Genomic DNA, 19,650 nt, shown 5'->3' on the forward strand with positions numbered 1-19,650 from the left:
ATAAACACAAGGAATGTTCTACAATTTCTTAATTTAGTTTTTCAATTTTTATTTTTATAGAAATTAAATTAATCAATATAGTAATTTTACATGAAAATTCTTAACATAATCGTTAAATTCAATATTCAATAATATCCCAAGTAAAATTACTGTATTGACTGATTTAATTTCCATAAAAACGCAAATTGAGTAATTATAAAACATTTGTGTTTACTCAAATAAATTAAAAACTGAGCTAAAATATATTGACCAATATAATTTCCATAAAAATAAAAATTGAAGAACTATGTAAATAAGGAAATCATGGATCATAGTGTTTACTTAAATAAGTAAACAATGGATCTACAGGGTGATCGGCTACACCTGGGAAAAATTTTAATGAGGGATTCTAGAGGCCAAAATAAGACGAAAATCAAGAATACTAATTTGTTGATGGAGGCTTTGTTAAAAAGTTATTAACAATTAAATTTTAAATTTCAAATTGTTCTGGAAAAATTATTTTCGTTTGCGGGGGTTAATTACAATCATTTTTGGTGAATACACATACCCCCGAAATCCTACGCACTTTCGAGAAAAAAATTCCTTAAAGAAAATCTAATTATGTGCCTAAATTTTTCGACGAAAAAAAAAAATTTCAAATTGTTCTGGAAAAATTATTTTCGGTTGCGGGGGTCAATTACAATCATTTTTGGTGAGTGGACATAACCTCGAAATCCTGCGCATTTTCGAGAAAAAAATTCAGTAAGGGCGGAACTTTGAACGTTAATAACTTTTTAACGAAACCTCCATCAACAAATTATTATTCTTGATTTTCGTCTTATTTTGACCTCTGGAATCTTCCATTAAAATTTTTCCCACGGGTGGTCGAACATCCTGTATAGGAAGATAGTCAAATAAGAAACGTGAAAATTTTCCGTACGATCGAACGCATGGACGATAATTGTGAGCCTAGTCAGAATTCTTATCGTTCCACAGTGGAAAACGACTAACAATACACGTCATCGCGAGCGGAATAATTTCAGGTCGACGTACTCGATGAACGTTTCCGTGAATTTTAACGGTCGTCCAATTTTACAAAGCTGGGCAAAATTCGCGAAATATTAACGAACAAATGGTAAACAATTTTTAATTCGACGTGTGCTCGTTAAAAAGTTCAATATTCTGTCTTTCGTTAATGAACGTTGCAAATAAATCGTTACAGAGAGTTTATTTATTTTTCGAATAAAATAAAGCAACAATGTATTTTTGTTTCTGTTCCATGAAATGCAAAACTCGTGGATTTTTTTTTTTTTTGTTGATTTTGGAGAAATATTTTTGGGTAAAATTAAATTTGTGGATCCATAAATGACGAAATGTTCACAATAAAAACTAAGTCAAATAAGAAAATATCCAGTAGCAAGCAGAATGATATAAAAAAAATTTGAGTCGAATGGAAAAATAGAAAATGGGGAATATTTGTGCGAAGTTTTTAGTTTTTCAATTCTGGACATGATTTTTTCGATTTTAGAGAAATATTTTTGGGCAAAATTAAATTTGTGGATCCATAAATGACGAAATGTGCACAATAAAAACTAAGTCAAATAAGAAAATATCCAGTAGCAAGCAGAATGATATAAAAAAAATTTGAGTCGAATGGAAAAATAGAAAATGGGGAATATTTGTGCGAAGTTTTTAGTTTTTCAATTCTGGACATGATTTTTTCGATTTTAGAGAAATATTTTTGGGCAAAATTAAAATGGATCTATAAATGACGAAATGTGCACAATAAAAACGAAGCCAAATAAGAAAATATCGAGTTGCAGAGTAACATAAAAAAAATTAAAAAAAAAAAAAAATAGAAAACGAGCAGTATTTGCACGAAGCTTTTAGTTTACAGTTTTGGAGGCGATTTTGCTTGTTTCGCGGTATCGCAAATGGTAATTTGGGTTCGCACGCTTGCGAATGAATAACAAAATGTGTAGCATATCATTAAAAAAATTGAAGGTTACCATTGGTTCTCTAAATTCACTGCAAACATAGAAAATTTGCTATGGTTATGAAAAATAAAAATAAAAAATGTTGACTCGAACACTCTACTATACATAATATCCAAAAACGTTGGAACCAAACTTATACTCGTTACTCAGGTCAAATATACAAAAAAAGTTCACATAAACTTATGTTCGAAAATGAGTCATTGAAAAGATATAAGCTTTTAAAGATATCTATGATTCATTCAGTTGTAAGAAAATTGTTGGAAATGTTTCTCAGTCCCAGGTTGGCAAACATGCACGTGTTGGAAATATTTTAATAACAGTAACAGTTAAACATAACCTAAAAAGCACGTGCGTTGTATTTTATCGTCTAATCCTATAACCTCTGCTACAAAAATGTATCAAAAAGCATTTACTATTACTTCCAAAACAGACAGAATCATCAAAAGAGTTCCACAATCACCAATTCGACGAATTAAAAATCTTCGAAAAAAGAAATTTTCGAAGATTTCTTGCCACAATAAAACATTTTCGAACATAAGTTTACACAAACCTGTTTAACCTACTTCACCTCAGTAACACTTAGTTTAAATTTGTTGCCAATCTTTTTGGACACCCCGTGTATATCATTAAGATGAACGTCTTTATTGTTCACGGGGATACAATATACATATAATTCCATATAAAAATAAATCGCAAGGTCTCTCGACCTAACCTTAAACGAGGCTAACCTAACCTTACAAATAAATTCTTATATCGTACGATCTTCGTTATCTTTCCTAACGAAAATTTCTGCCCATCTCTGATTCACCGTGTTTTCGGGCGGTTCGAGTCCCCCGTGTTCGAAGGTCAGGTGGTCCCCAGGAGATCGATTCGAAGAAATACGAGCTGGCGATAAGAATTTACGACGGCGCTAGGACCCGGTCGTCGAGGCCACTGTTAAACGCAGCTGCGTACGAAACGATGTTATTCAACGAGTCCCGACCGTACGATCATCGCGGTTACGATTATGTTTAGATAATCCGCTTTAACGACCGTGACGACCGTCTCTGTATACGTAGCTCGGGGAGCAGTGGCGCTCAAAACGGGATCCCCCCCACGATCGAGAATAGAGAACACATTTTTAAGCTATTCTCGTTTACGCACACGCGCGATAAAGGTGGAATTTGTGTACTCGCGAACCGAACGTTAACGAAAAATCCGGTCGAAAACACGTTGCTCCGCGAGGAGGATCGTCGACCTACGGACGTCACCGCCAGGAGACGCCATTTTCGTTCGTTTGGTCGCGCGCAGCCGTGCCTCGCGAACACTTTCTACGAGAGGCACGATCAGTCGAAGGTTATGCGCGCGCTATCGATCGAAACGCGTCTTTCCTAGTCGATCCTACGTAACGTGCAACCGAGAATCGACGAATAAAATTAACACCAACGACTTTGTTTACCAACATTAATAATTCTTACATCGACGCGTACCAGCTTTGAATTTCAAGTACTCTGGACGACGTTGTGCAAGGAACACGTTGACCTCCATTTTCTTGCGATCGTTTTCGCGGGGAAATAAGAAATATTCAAAAATATTTTTAATGAAACGCGTTGAGAATAATCGAAGGGGAAAGGGGCTGGTGCAAAATATAAAATTTAGAATTATTTGAATACGCGTGAATATATGTATTATACTGCAAAATTTAATTAGAACGATCTTTGAATTCTAAGGGCGTACGTTTCTAACCTCCAATTTGTTGCGATCTTTTTCGCGGGAAAATTTAGAATATTCAAATGATCAGTCAGTGCAAAATATAAAATTTATAGATAGAATTTTAAAAATAGAATTGTACAACAATTATAATTAACCTGACGGGTTAACCTAAGGGCAACAATAAAAATTAAATAAAAATTTAAAAAAAAAAAAAAAAAAATTGTATAACCAATAATAAACGAGTTTGCTTTTTAATAATGTTTTATTCCTCCATTGTTGGAAATTACTAAATGGATTCAGAAGATCGTTCGACTAAATAACTAATTTAACATCGAAACATTAACAATGTTTTCTCTAAGTAAAGATCCACGGAAGAACCGATTAAGAGGATCGATCTATGACGCAAGATTCTCGAAGCGCCCGATAATCCTTCAATCCGTGCTTTACCTTATTACTTAGCCATCGTTTTATCAAAGATTACGTAACGGATTTGATCCGGAGCCAATCACTTCGATTAACAGGGGACTTTGCGTCGAGAAAAGAAAGGCAAAACCACTTAGCAAACCACTTGTCATCGATGATCTAAACACTGATCGAATCTAAACTTCCTCTATCGAGTTTAGGACAAACAAAAAAAGGAAGAAAAAAAAACACAATATAAATAAATTTTATGGCCATTTCATATTTCTTTTGTCCAACGTTTTTTCCTTGCATCATTGTTGCAGATGTTTATCCACGTTGCAGTCATACTTTTCGAACAGCCATAAAGGATATCCGGGTTGAAACTACATACAGAGAAAGAAGATACACGGAAACGATCGACTGCGATAAATTTTTCTCCCTGTCGCTGCTATCGCGTCTATAGTCGCGCAACAATTGGTCGTTTCTGCTCCAAATCGACAGCGACGAGAAGTGACTGGAGAAATCTCGAGCCACGAGTCGATATCTCGACGAGAAACGACGCTTCGAGAGTCTCGAAAGGAGGCAACGATTATCGAAACGTTTTCATAGACGTCCATTAAGCCACTAATTGCAAGTGTTTACGGAACTTTTTTTTTGCGATATTAATATTTATTAGGTGTAAGATAGAAAAGATAGAGAGGTTGGTAATGTTTATAAATACAAATGCAACGACACTGAGACAATTGTGGAGAAAATTGTATGGTTAAAATATGGTAAATAAAATTTATTTTTTTGGAAGCATTTAGTAAAGAGTTTGAAGGAAAACGGATTTTGTTGTTATTTGGCCTGATTGGGAAATTTAATAATACTTGGAACATCAGAAATAAAATTTATTTTTTACAAGCATTTGATGAAAAAAAAATGTTGTTGTTGTTCGTCCTAATTGAGAAGTTTAAATTTCATAGAATAGACGATTTTGAATAAATATAAATGAAATTTAAAAAGTAAAAGTGTACTGAAAAATCAGAAATAAAATTTAATTTTTCACTAGTACTTAATAAATAATTTCTTTTACAAGCAAAATTTTGTTGTTATTTGTCTTAATTAAGAAGTATAAATATCATAGATTTGTCGATGGTGAATAAACAAAAATCAAATTTAAAAATTGAAGATATGATGTATTGGAAAATTGGAATTAAAATTTAATTTTTAACAAGTATTTAATAGTCAGTTTTTTTAGAAGCAAAATTTTGTTGTTATTCATCCAAATTGAGAAATTTAAATTTTATAAACTTGACGATCGTGAATAAACAAAAATCAAATTTAAAAATTAAAGATTTGATGTATTGGAAAATCAGAAATAAAATTTAATTTTTCACAAGTACTTAATAAATAATTTCTTTTACAAGCAAAATTTTGTTGTTATTTGTCTTAATTGAGAAGTATAAATTTCATAGATTTGACGATGGTGAATAAATAGAGGTGTACTGGAAAATCAGAAATGAAATTTAGTCGAGCAATGCTTCGTTTTCGAGAGGATTGAATTTGAAAATTTGTCGTACACGGGATGAAATAGAGTTTGCTCGACGCGTCTGTCCATTACACGCTATTTCTACTTCTAACGTCTAAGTCGATTTCCTCGAACGAAGAAATTACATTCTACACTTTCGACTTAGTTTTCCACGTAGTCCCCAGGGTGTACCACCGTTACAAAAACACCACGAATATTAGTGCTATTTTAAAAAAATATTTTGACCGATTCTAACAATTTTTTAATAAAATATTTTCATTTCGAGAAATTTTTATACTAGTATTGTATCATTCAAACCTTGTCTATTTCAACTTCATAAATATTTTATCCTTATATTGTTTAACTAATTCACATTACAAAATTACCTTTGTAACTTTGCTTCGATTATTGAATAATAATAAAATAAAATAAAAATCAAATATTTTCGACTAAAAGGTTGCAGTTAATCAATAATATTAGTGGTATTTATAAACAAATATTTTGATTAAGTGTAACAATTTTATAATATTTTTTTTACTACTATTGCATCATTTAAAAACTGTGTATTTACACTTTTTGAATATTTTGTTTATATATCAGTTATCTAATTTGCATTAAAAATTGTCTTTGATACCTTATTTTTATTATTAAATAAATAAAATAAATTATCTTCGACTGAAAAGATGCAGTTAATTTTTTAACTGTACCATGATTATAGAAAATTTATCATGAAAATTAGTGCTATTTAAAAAAATGTTTTGATCAAGTCTAACAATTTTATATTCGAAAAATTTTGATTACTATTATTGCATCATTCAAAAACTGTGTATTCAAACTTTCTCAACCTCATTACGATTATTATATTCTACTACTTCGAACACTAATGGGGATTCTTGTTTCTTGAATAAGTAAAATAAAAATAAAAATAAAAATGAAAATAAAAATGAAATATTTTCGACTAAAAAATTCCAATTAATTTTCGTCTCAGAACTGTCAAAACCATCTCAATGATCCACCAAACGTGAAAACTTTGAGAAACACCACACAGATTTACAAATTCCACAACTCCAAAAACCAAAAACAAAACAATATCGTTCGAGGTAAAAAAACTCCCCTCATAAACTTAATTTCTCGTCCAATTTCCCTCACATTCGCATTTAATCCGACGATTTGAAGATACTTTATCTCCAAAATGCGACTTCCATAAGCATATTTACCCGTCGGAGTCCATGATCGTTTCACCACCCGCGAAAGATCGTATTATTCACGGCGGGTTTGCAAATCGTGCGCGTTCGCCTTACGTTTCGCCAACTCGCGTGCAATTTCTTCATCAAGATCGACGTATCGCGTCGAATCTGGAGCGCACATCGTCGACAGCCACCGTACTCATCGAACCGAGAACCGTTTCCATCCACGAAGATCGAGATCGCGATTATTTCGATGACTTTTTTTTTTTTCGCGAGCAAAAACGCGTCGCGGACGCGCTTCGCCAGAAACGATGCCACACAGTGTGGATCCGCGCGCGCGACTTCCTAATGTCGTTAAGTTAAACGAATTAGGCCAGTACTCCGATCCGCGGACAAGCACGTAACCTTAGACCATATAGCGAAACGGGGGATTGCGTCGCGACTATGCGCGACGGTTTAGCCCGCGAGTATGCTCGATATTTCACCGGCCGGTCGCGACACGTTCGCTGCGTAATTTATGGATTGTCACGTTGCTTCTATCGGAACGACTGACCGCAAAGCCGATTCGTGTAAACGTGTTTTGCGAGGGAAAATTGAAACGGAGACGGTAAGTCTGTCGGGAACATCCGGGGAATCGAAACGAAAAGTGAGAAATTTTTAAAATTTTTAAATATCGTAAAATTACACGTTTTTTCAAATTTTCATTTTTAAGGGATAAAATTTTGAAAAAATTTGCAGGTTTATATAAATTTTGATTTTTATGATTATTGTGCGTAAGACGATAAATTTAGCATTTAGTTGTTCAACTGACGTAGAAAAGTGAGAAATTTGAAAAAAAAAATGAAATTTTGAAATAAGTATACGTTTCCTCAAATTTTGATTTTTATGGGTATTTTGAGAGAGACAATAAATCTATTATGAACAGCTGACGAACCGAAGCGAAAAGTGAGAAATTTCGAAAAAAAAAAAAAAATGAAATTTCGAAAAAGTTTACACGTTTTCTTAAATTTTGATTTTTAGGATTATTTTGCGTGAGACGATAAGTGTGTTAGGAATGTCTTACGAATTGAAACAAAAAGTGAGAAATTTCGAAAAAGTTTAAATTTTTACCCAAACTTTGATTTTCAAGTTTATTCAAATTTTTATTTTTATGGGTATTTTGCGAGAAACAATAAATCTATTATGAACGTCTGACGAATTGAAATGAAAAGTGAGACATTTCGAGAAAAAAAAATGAAATTTTGAAAAAATATTTTGCGTGAGACGATAAGTCTGTTAGGAACGTCTTGACGAATTGAAACAAAAAGTGAGAAATTTTTTAAATAAAATTATACGTTTATTCAAATTTTCATTTTTGAAGGATACAATTTCGAAAAAGTTTAAATTTTTATTTGAATTTTGATTTTTAAGATTATTCTGCATGAAACGATAAGTCTATTACGAACAGCTGACATACTGAAACGAAAAGCAAGAAATTCGAAAATCGAATGAAATTTCGAAAAAGTTTACATATTTATTTAAATTTTGATTTTCAAGTTCATTCAAATTTTGATTTTTATGAGTATTTTGCGTGAGACGATAAATTTAGTATGAACAACCGACGTAGAAAAGTAAGAAATTTTAAAAAAAACGAAATTTCGAAAAAATTCACACGTTTATTTAAATTTTGATTTTTACGATTATTTTGCGTGAAATTATAAGTCTGTTAAGAATATCTGACGAATTGAAACGAAAAGTGAGAAATTTTGAAAAAGTTTACGTATTTATTCAAATTTTGATTTTCAAGTTTACTCAAATGTTGATTTTTATGGGTATTTTGCAGAAGACTATGTGTTTATTATGAACAAGTGACGAACTAAAGCAAAAAATGGGAAATTTTAAAGGATAAAATTTTGAATTAGGTTTAGACGTTTATTTAAATTTTCGTTTTTAAAGGATAAATTTCAAAAAAATTTGCACGTTTATAGAAATTTTGATTTTTATGATTATTTTGCATGAGACGATAAATTTAGTATGAACAACTGACGAACTGGAGGAAAAAGTGAGAAATCTAAAAAAAATAAAATTTCTAAATTGAGTTTACATGTTTATTTTAATTTTAATTTATTATGGATATACTACGAGATACCATAATTTATGAACAGCTGACAAACTACAACGAAATTTGACAAATTTCTAAAAGATAAAATTTCGAAAAAGTTTGTAAGTTTATTTAAATTTTGATTTTTACTATTATTCTGCGAAACGCGATAAATCTATTACGAACTGACAAACTAAAACGAAAGAAACAAATTTTTAAAAAAAGATAAAAATTCTTTAATTAAGTTTACACGTTTCTTCACATTTTGACTTTTACAATTGTTTACACGTCTATTTAAATTTTTGATTTTCTCGATTATTCTGCGTGAGGCATTGAATTTGAAAATGTAGAATATAATTTTTCCCACAGAATGTTTTGTTTTCGAAAAGATTTGAATGATTCACGAGGCGCGTGCGTGATTCTGTTCAACTTGGCGAACATGCCAGACCAGTAGTGGTTATTTCTACTTGCGTGGGAGTTCTTAATAATTGATTGTTGCGTGGTAGTATTCGTTTAGGCTTACTGTCTTTTTAATAGTTAGACTCCCTTGGAATAAGTAATAGCGTATCGATGTCGATAGAGGACATTGCGTGCAAGTATAAATACTGAATAATAGACAGATCAATTCGAGGGATTTTACATTCTATACTAGAACTTATAGAATTTTATAGTTTTCTTAGCAATTTACGTTGAATTTGATCGATGTATATTTAAAGAGAAAACAGCATTTTAATGTAACCTTAACGTCGATGAATATGGACATATTGCAAGTATGCATAACGCATGCAAGTATACATAACGAATAATGGACAGATCAATTCGAGAGGTTTGACATTCTATATTTGAAGTTATGGAATTTAGTAATTTTGTTAGCAATTTATGTTGAATTTGTTCGATGCATATTTAAAGAAAAACATCATTTTAATGTAACCTTAACGTCGATGCATATACAGGGTGTTCGGCCAACCCTGGGAAAAATTTTAATGAGGGATTCTAGAGGCCAAAATAAGACGAAAATCAAGAATACAAATTTGTTGATGGAGGCTCCGTTAAAAAGTTATTAACGTTTAAAGTTATGCCTGTGAGACGCTAGCGCACGCAGCTGTACGCAGGTTGCCTATCTACAGGCGCAAATGTTAATAACTTTTTAACGAAGCCTCAATCAACAAATTTGTATTCTTGATTTTCGTCTTATTTTGGCCTCTAGAATCCCCCATTAAAATTTTTCCCAAATGTGGTCGAACACCCTGTATACACTATGTGCAAGTATGCATAACAGGTAATGGATAGATCAATTTGAAAGGTTTCAAGCTTTATGCTTAAAATTACATAACCTATAAACATATTTATCAGCAATTTATACTGAAATTGATCGTAGTATGTATATTAAAACAAATCCTATATTTAAACAAAATCTCATCAAGGTGAAAAATTTTAACAAAAATTCGTCCCATCGCTGTCCTAAATCTAAATCTAGCATTAATAATAATGAAAAAATCGCTTTAAAAACCCCCAGTAATAGCCTCAAAAAAATCTACTAAATTCACATTTTTGCTAAAACGAACAAAATCGCCACCAAAAATATTCTTTAGACTCGAGAAGATCACACGATTTTTAGTATCTGCCGCCATGACTATCTTTCATCGATCGTGCAGTTTGGAGGATAACAACAATCCGGGCAGCGAGAGGTTATCGCTCGATGCTACGCTCTTTCAAAAAATAAATATCTAATCTTGACGACGCAGAAAGAAATGAAAACAAAAGTGATCCTTTTCGGTGTATATAAAATATTAAATGTAAATATTCGATACTTTCTAAAATATAAATAATTAAAGTTGAACAATTACGTGTTTTATATTGTGGAAATTTGGGGATTCAAATAAGCAAAACTCGACTTCCTCTGAGCAACACAAATTTAATCAGCACGAGGCTTCGTTACAGGCAAAAGACACACGGTACAATAGTAGTAAGTCAGAAGAACTCTAGATGGCGCAGAAGCAAATGGCGCTTCATAATCTATTTACAGAACATTTTGTAAAACTGAATATTAATTTAGTTCATAAGTTTCTGTGTATTTTTGTAGTGGAAGAAAACCTGTACCAAATACGAGTTTATTGATGTTACAATACTGCAGTAATTAGGCGAATTTTTCAGAACATATTTTCTTTCAATACAAGAATACATCAAAACAAATTAAAATTAAATTTTATAAAACATTCTGTGAATAGATGGCGTTATAGTAACTTATAATTGTCCCACTTTAATTATACATATATACAGGGTGTTGAGTATTTACACCTAATATTTTTCATAGACCAAATCTGTTTACTGTCATTCTACAAAAGAGCATTAAAGTCGTATATTTCGTATCCTTCGCTCGTGAGTGCCATGCTGTTTGACTTTCTAGAGAAATCGATGAAACCGAACAGCAAGTGAGATATCTTCCAACTGACGAATGCAGCTTCGAGCGATACGCGGGTCTATGGTCGTCGGGGAACCTGTTGCATCTACGGTACGCAAATTAAAAAGCGACGACCAAGCGCGCACACGTAAGTACACAGGGACGTCCAACGCAATGTCAGATATCGTTACTCGCGTCACGCGTCGACTCGCCTCCTCGTTTGCGACACTCGCTGCCGGTGCAATTGATAAAGCTGCTAGTTTGTCGCGAACAGGGGCGTAAATCTTGCCCATTGGGTAAGCCAGTGTAGCGAATAGGAGAATCTAACTTTTCCTCGAGAAGCATACTTACAAGGAGAGGTTCACCGATTTTGTTGAAACTTTCCACACACTTGTAAATTAGAGTTTTATTTCTATTTATCTGGATTCTACTGGATAAAAGAAGTAGCCTTGTTTGAAATATTTCTCATTTTTTGTAACTGTATTTCACGGAAAGTTAAGGGGAGAATTTAATTTTCAGTGTGAGAGTTACAACAACGCGTTCACTGTCCATGACCCATATATGGGTCACAGAGCTATGCTTTTGGATACGACGCTGAGAGACCGGACAGTGAACGCGTTAAACGATTTTCAACTGTCAACAGGTTCACTGCCCATGACCCATATATGGGCCACAGCGCTATGCTTTTGGTTACGACGCTGAGAGACCGGACAGTGAACGCGTTAAACGATTTTCAACTGTCAACAGGTTCACTGCCCATGACCCATATATGGGTCACAGCGCTATGCTTTTGGTTACGACGCTGAGAGACCGGACAGTGAACGCGTTAAACGATTTTCAACTGTCAACAGGTTCACTGCCCATGACCCATATATGGGTCACAGCGCTATGCTTTTGGATACGCCGTTAAAAGATTGGACAGTGAACGTGTTTTAATGAAAACTCTGAACCTAACGAAGATTCTGTTGAAACTTTGTACGTTGTACGTTGTAGATTTATTTATTAGGTTTAAGAACATATATGAACATTATAGATACTCAATTATTCTTGAGATATTAATGATTATTAAAGTTTCGTTATTATCTACAAATATAATTTTATATTGTCAATTACCACCATTTTTATATTTTTATATATGATTGTAAATTTTAATAACTACAAAGACACTTTATTTAAAAGCTAGTTAAACATTTGTGCGTATGAATTTCATTATTAAAACTTATTTACATTAAGAGAAAAAAACTTATGTGGTCATCGGGAATCGAAATCGGGGCCAACTGGGTAGGAGGTCTCTGATTTTACCATCACGCCCCATGGTGGTAACTGATACTTCATAAATTAAAAGTGCATTTATATGTAATAATGAAACTTCTATCATTACTATTTCAAAAATTATTGAATATCTGTCCCCATAACATATATAACGTATCTAAATTAATATTTATTATATCTATTACTAGAAATAGTGTAAGCTTAATGTTGGTAAGTTATATAGTTCACTATTGTCTAAAATCAAAATTTTGATTTCCTAAAAACTGTTACATTGAAATAAAAATTTTAGGATTTAGGAGGACAAATTTTAAGTTATACAGTTTGTCTAGAATTTTATCTAGAATCGTCACTATTGTTTAGAATCAAAATTTTGGTTTTTCAAAAACTTTTATATCGAAATGAAAATTTCAGGATTTTAGGGGGGGACAAATTTTATATTATATAGTTCACTATTATCTAGAATAAAAATTTTTTGAAAAATTGTTAGCAATTAAATTATACGTCAAATGGTTAATACCTTGTAAAATAATTTACATGTTCTTTTGTATTTAAAAATACTGACAATATTTTGTATTAACAAAGTAAATCGATGCAAATGTGTAATTGTAACAAGTAATTAAGTCAATCGTGAAATTGATTAAATCACATTAAAGTAACGAGTTGTTTGTCTCTTTATTTATTGAACGACTTTCGTAATAATGCAGATTAACGCATTTCCTGTCGCGTGGGTCGCACGTGTCCAACTCTGTACTTCTCCACTCATGCTGTTCGATATTTTCGCCATTAAGCATAACATTCTCATAAATTAGTCCATGAAATCATAAATAATAATTAACACACCGTCGTTGAATAAAACAATTTTTTTGAGAAAATTTTTTTATAACAATTTCGTTAGTTTGACCGTAGTAAAATATGTTTGAGAGTGTTAGACGAAAAAGTTAAACATTTTCCGTTGTTCAAACATTTGCTTTCTACTTCTATGCTACAGCATGGGTGATCTCATCGACAGAGTATGTGATCATGCGAATAGCTATTGCTGCAAGATAGATTTCTTTGATGGATATCTCACTTCCTTCGGATCTATTATTCACAGATTCAATTGGATTCTGAGCAAGCTTCTAACGTTAACATTATTGTAACATTTATCACTCTGAGTATACTGATGGATCATTGCAGACGTAAATAAATAAATACGAGTCGATGCTTGCGTTGAAACAGTTTCTTCGAGGGTTCAAACATTTTCATGAATAATTGCCTCGTTTATGTGTTTCGAATCAATCTTAGTTCATACGAAATTTTTTTTTTTAAATTTAGAAAAATGTTTAAGTGGTTGAAAATAGTGAAAAAATGTATGAACATCTATTTTTGTATTTTTTCTGAAATTTTGAATCGATTTTAATGTACACGAAATTTTCTTTGAAAATTAAAAAAAATGATGAAAAAATTTAAAAAAGTGGTTGAAAATAGCAGAAAATCAATGAACATTTATTTTTGTATTCTTTCTAAAATTTTGAATATGAAATTTTGAATCGATCTTAATATACATGAAATTTTTTTTGAAAATTTAAAAAAATGTTTAAGTGGTTGAAAATAGCAGAAAATCAATGAACATTTATTTTTGTATTCTTTCTAAAATTTTGAATATAAAATTTTGAATCAATCTTAATATAGGAAATTTTTTTTCGAAAATTTAAAAAAATTTGGAATATAGAGAAAAATCTAAGAAAATTTATTTTTGTACTCTTTCTAAAATTTTGAATATCCTCGAAACACGCATAAATAAAATTGTATGAACCATTTAACCTGTCGAGAAATCTTCAAATAACTAAATAAAATGTCGTCGACCGTAGAAATCGCGAATCGTTCAAATCGATTGCTACTTCGACTTCGATCTCGTTGCCTAAGTATGGTTTCAATGATTTGATCGATATATATCGATACAAATGTCGTCAGAGTTCAAAGATCGAAGCGAAAACACAGTAATCAAAAATAAAAATCCTGAATTTTTTTGTTGGCTTGCATCATAAAATAATAAATAATCGCGCGTGTAAAATATTTTAATAATACCTTGGGGATCGTTTTGTCTTTTGTTTACGACTCAGGGAATTATAAAATAATTGTGTCTATGTTCATGAAAATGTTTTTCAAATTTTACAGAATTTTTTTATAGAATTTTATAAACTTCAAAAACAGAGTATTTTCAATTAATATCTGAATGAATCATTACGAAATTGATTGATATCAAGCGTTAGAAAAAATAATTGCACAACTTCAAATTGTCATTTTAACATGAAAAATCCATTTTAAAGCTTCAGGTTTTAATCTTTAGTGACAAATATATTATTTTGTCAACAAGATTGTGTTTATTTTTAGAATGATTTAACGCCACTTCGCGGGCAACACACACACACCTGTTGCAGTATGAATCGCACAATAAATTTTCTACAGGAATGTCGATCGATTTACCTATTGATATATCTAGAATTGTTATGAATAGGCATAGAAATATGAAAACCTAATGAATTTTTTCTCTATAATAGATGGTTTATCCTATTTTCTTAAATCTTTGATGTTTTAAATTTTGAAGACTGTGCCGGAGTCATTTGTGACTCATAGCAATACTTCACTAATACAGCGTGTTTCTTATGGGGAAAATAATCCTGGCCAAATGTGTCTATTATCAAACCATAAATAAATGTGGAATTTTCAAGTTCAAATTTACAATTTTAACAAAAGAAATAGAAAAGTCTAATGAATTTTTTCTCTATAATAGATGGTTTATCCTATTTTCTTAAATCTTTGATGTTTTAAATTTTGAAGACTGTGCCGGAGTCATTTGTGACTCATATTGATATTGCTGTACTGCCACTAATTTTGACTATTTCTCTTTGTAAAAATTTGAGAATATCACTGGAAGAGTACTAAATATATATGGAAAAACGTCGATGCAAGAATTTGTATAGTTTCTTTGTAAAAAAATATCAAAGAGAACATAAAAATAGGTGTTTTACTATAGATGACCCCCTTAATATGAAGCTAGTTATTCACGTGAGATTTATTACTAAATGGTTTCAATGCGGTCTGGATAGACTGTAATTCGTCGAATTGACCTTATCGCGCCTGCATCCTGCGTTTGCCAATGGAAAGATCGGATTGTAATCCCGTCGGTGCAATTAATTCTCTCGATTCGGCGTCCTATCGCGTGCCAATCCTCCGTGATATGCATTTCATGGGAGATCTGTAACCGCGTGGATGAAATGTTCCTATCGTATCGAGAATTATCTCCTACAATGAGTGATTCTAGCAACTGGGACAAACTATAACTATGCTCTGAGCGAGGGGAGAGAGAAAAGTGTCGAAGAAAATTAATATGTGGGTTGAGAACCTCTATTACTGCCGGACTTTATTTTCGAGTGAATCAATACATTTAAAAAAAAAAAAAGGACTATTTGATTTTTGTTTACTGGATTCCTTGGATACCTTGGATCATTTTGTGAGAGATACGACATTATCGAAAACTCAATTTTTAAGGAGATATTTCATTTTTAAAAGTTTTTTAGTATTATAGTGCGTATAATACATTTAAAAAAAAAATACAAGTATATGATTTTTGTTTACTGTATTCCTTGGATCATTTTGCAAAAGATAGAACATAATCGAAAACTCAATTATTAAGAAGACATTTTATTTTATTTTTCAAAAAATTTCATAAAAAAAAATGTAAAATATCTCTTAAAGTATGGAGTTATCGATGATTATATTCCACATCTTTTATACATAGAATGGACCAAGGAATCGACCTATGTAAAAATATCAAACAATTTTATTCGAAAAAACAGTAGAATTGAATTTTGAAAATGGAGGTCTAGGGACACAGAAAATTTTCTTTGTTCCTAACTTTGAAAAATCAATTTAATAATAGCAAGTTGCATTTAGACTGAATCTGTGTTGCAGATTAAACGATTCCTCGGCGAAGATTCAAATATCGCGCGATACGCGCGATCGAATTCCACAAAATGGAGACGTCCAATCCTCGCGATAATCCTTCCCAATATCGGAACTCCCGAACAAAACTTTCCATTCTTTCCCACTGAGGAGGAACAAAGCCTTCGCTATTCCACACGCAGCTTCAGAGGAAGAATTTCACTCTGACAGACGATTCTCAACCTTCATTGAATCCAACAAGTTATTCTATGTAAATCGATCGTGCTATCTCAACTTCTCAAAAACAAACAACGAATAGAATGCTTATTTTAACACTTCAACGAGACTATCGTTGAGATAATTCATTCCTGAATCGAAATGCCAAAGGAAATAGATTTGATTACGAAAATTATGAATCTTTACAAAGATTGTATAAATAAATACTGAGTCAAATTTTTAGTTTGTTATGAAAAATTAAATTGTTAAGATGAAAATTTCGTTCAATACTGACAGAGTTTAGGGGGAATTTTTAAGTTATATTTATGGTTCACTATTGTTCAGAATCAAAATTTTGGTTCTTTTAAAAATTGTTATATTGAAATGAAAATTTCAAGGTTTAGATGGACAAATTTTAAGTTATATATAGTTCACTATTGTCTAGAATCAAAATTTTGGTCTTCTAAAAATTGTTATATTGAGATGAAAATTTCAAGGTTTTTAGATGGACAAATTGTATATCATATAGTTCACTATTGTCTAGATTGAAAATTTTGGTCTTTTAAAAATGGTTATGTTGAGATGAAAATTTCAGAATTTAAAAGAACAAATTTTAAGTTACATACTTTGTCTAGAATCTCATTCAGGAATTCTCACTATTCCCTAAAATCAAAGTTTGGGTATCCCAAAAACATCTACCTCGAGATAAAAATTTCAAAATTTAAAAGAACAAATTTCAAGTTACAATACTTTGTCTAAAATCTCATTCAAAATTCCCGCTATCCTCTAAAATCAAAGTTTGGGTCTCCCAAAAACACCCACCTCGAAATAAAAATCCCACAATTTAAAACAACAAACACGAACTCACACAATTTACCTAAAATCTCCACTAATCTCCAAAAATCAAAATTCCAGTCCCTCCCAAAAAGAATGCCACATAGACACAAAAATTTCAAAATTCAGGACAGATTTTCCACGTTTCCCGGAAGCCTAAATGCGTTGGGTACCTTGAACGTTCTCGTTCTCGTTCGCCTTCTCCCGAGACGCTTATCCCGAACAGAGGACCGCGAGGTAAATATCTCCGGGGGCACAGAATCGTTCACAAACCGCTGACACACTCGCGTTCCGCGTAAATCCACAGGTATCGATCGTATATCCGCCTCGCGATCGTTCGTCGAGTGTTTAACAGGAGCGTCGCGCTGCCACGTGGTTTTCCGCTTCGTTTACCGTGGTGTCTAGCCGATCGTCGCTGGATCGTGGAAAAAAAGACTCGCTGGGATCGGTTCGAACGGTTCGCGCGAGTGTGCTGCTCGATCGCGAGTCTCGTGCTAACTGAACGCGGTACGAGCGACGGGGACACGCGAGCTCCGAGCCGAGCTCTTTCGTTACTGGATCTTACCGCCGATACGCTCTCCGACACTCCTCCTTCCTCGTTCTCTCCGCGACTGACTCTGTCTTCGTCTCTGTCTCGCGTACGCGGCGAGCGTAGTCGAGTAGCGTCTGACGCGTGAGCACGCACACACAACGCGACTCGACTCTGTCTCTCTCTCCGTCTCCGTCTCGCGTACGCGTCGAGCGGAGTCGAGTAGCGTCTAACGCGTGAGCACGCACGCACAACGCGACTTCGCGACGCAACATAGGTGTCGCTGCGTTGAAAAGAGCGACGAGATGGAGGCGGGGGGATTCTTTGGAAACACGAATCTGGAATCAACGTCTGCACCTGACAAAATAGTGAATCCGACACTTTGCACAAACGATCTGATACTGGAGTGGACCAGGGGAGAGTCGAGACAATGGAAGTGAGTTTTTATTTACTTCTTCCACGACACTGTACTTCTGTTAGGTTATGTGTTATATAATATAAATACATGAATTGCATTTCTATTTTTTGTTTTCTTGTTCTTTTCTTTGATGCTTTGTGTTGCGTTATGTAATATTAATATTGTCGATTGAGACTGTACAAATACTTGGTTTGAATAAACAATTCAACACTAGGATGAACTAGATGAGACTAGAAATAATGGAATCGAATTTCAATCTTTTGTTTTCCTGTTGCTTTATAGCTAATTTTTTTTATGGCGCTTTGTGTTGAATTATATAATATAAATATAGTCGATTGGAATTGTGCGAATACTTGGTTTAAACAAACGAGATGATACTAGGGTGAACCAGATGAGGCTTCAAACAATGGAAGTGAATGGAACTGTTTTATTTTCACGTGATTTTTTGTTTACTTTTTTCATGACGCTTCGTGTTGTGTTATGTAATGTAAATGTAGTCGATTGGAACTGTATAAATAGTTGGTTTGAATAAACGATTTGAGACAAGGATGAACTAGATGAAACTTGAAATAATGGAATTGAATTTCGATTTTTTGTTTTCTTGTTCTTTTCTGGCTAATTTTTTTTATGACTCTTTGTGTTTAATTATACAGGGTGTTCGACCACATCTGAGAAAAATTTTAATGGCAAATTCTAGAGGCCAAAATAAGACGAAAATGAAGAATACCAATTTGTTGATGGAGGCTTCGTTTAAAAGTTATTAACATTTGCGCCTGTAGATAGGCAACCTGCGCACAACTGCGTGCGCAGGCGTCTCACAGGCGTAACTTTAAACGTTAATAACTTTTTAACGAAGCTTCTATCAACAAATTGGTATTCTTGATTTTCGTCTTATTTTTTCGTCCTATATTTATTATATAATTTTCCACAATTTTTATTATTTTGTATCGAAAAAATTTCTATATATTTCCATAGGAAAAATAAAAATATGAGCATACAATTCTCGTTGATACAACTTCCCTGGTATTTTTTGAAAAAAAAAAAAGTATAAAATATTATTTATTCTATAATTCCCACAATTTTTATTATTTTGAATCGAGAAAATTTCTATGCATTTCCAAAGGAAAAATAAAAATCACAGCATACAATTCTCGTTGAAATTATTTCCCTGGTATTTTTTGAAAAAAAATAAAAGATTATTTGTGGACC

The 19,650-nt window shown here is 32.6% G+C and overlaps 1 protein-coding gene across 13 annotated transcripts in view; it reads right to left on the bottom strand.

The window, feature by feature from the left end:
• LOC122399983 (serine/threonine-protein kinase MARK2-like) overlaps positions 1-19,132 on the bottom strand; it is a 138,122-nt gene extending 118,990 nt beyond the window's left edge. For 12 of the 13 annotated variants that reach the window (XM_043401120.1, XM_043401117.1, XM_043401116.1 and 9 more), the window contains exon 1: positions 17,668-19,132. The gene's annotated coding sequence lies outside the window, so the exon portion shown is untranslated. The remainder of the gene's footprint in view (positions 1-17,667) is intronic. The other variant, XM_043401126.1, reaches the window with a different exon arrangement.
• Positions 19,133-19,650: the final 518 nt, after the last annotated feature.

The sequence above is a fragment of the Colletes gigas genome, unplaced genomic scaffold (genome assembly GCF_013123115.1).
Source record: "Colletes gigas isolate AHSC1104 unplaced genomic scaffold, ASM1312311v1 Colletes_gigas_Sc00015, whole genome shotgun sequence".
In the NCBI taxonomy this organism is placed as follows: Eukaryota; Metazoa; Arthropoda; class Insecta; order Hymenoptera; family Colletidae; genus Colletes; species Colletes gigas.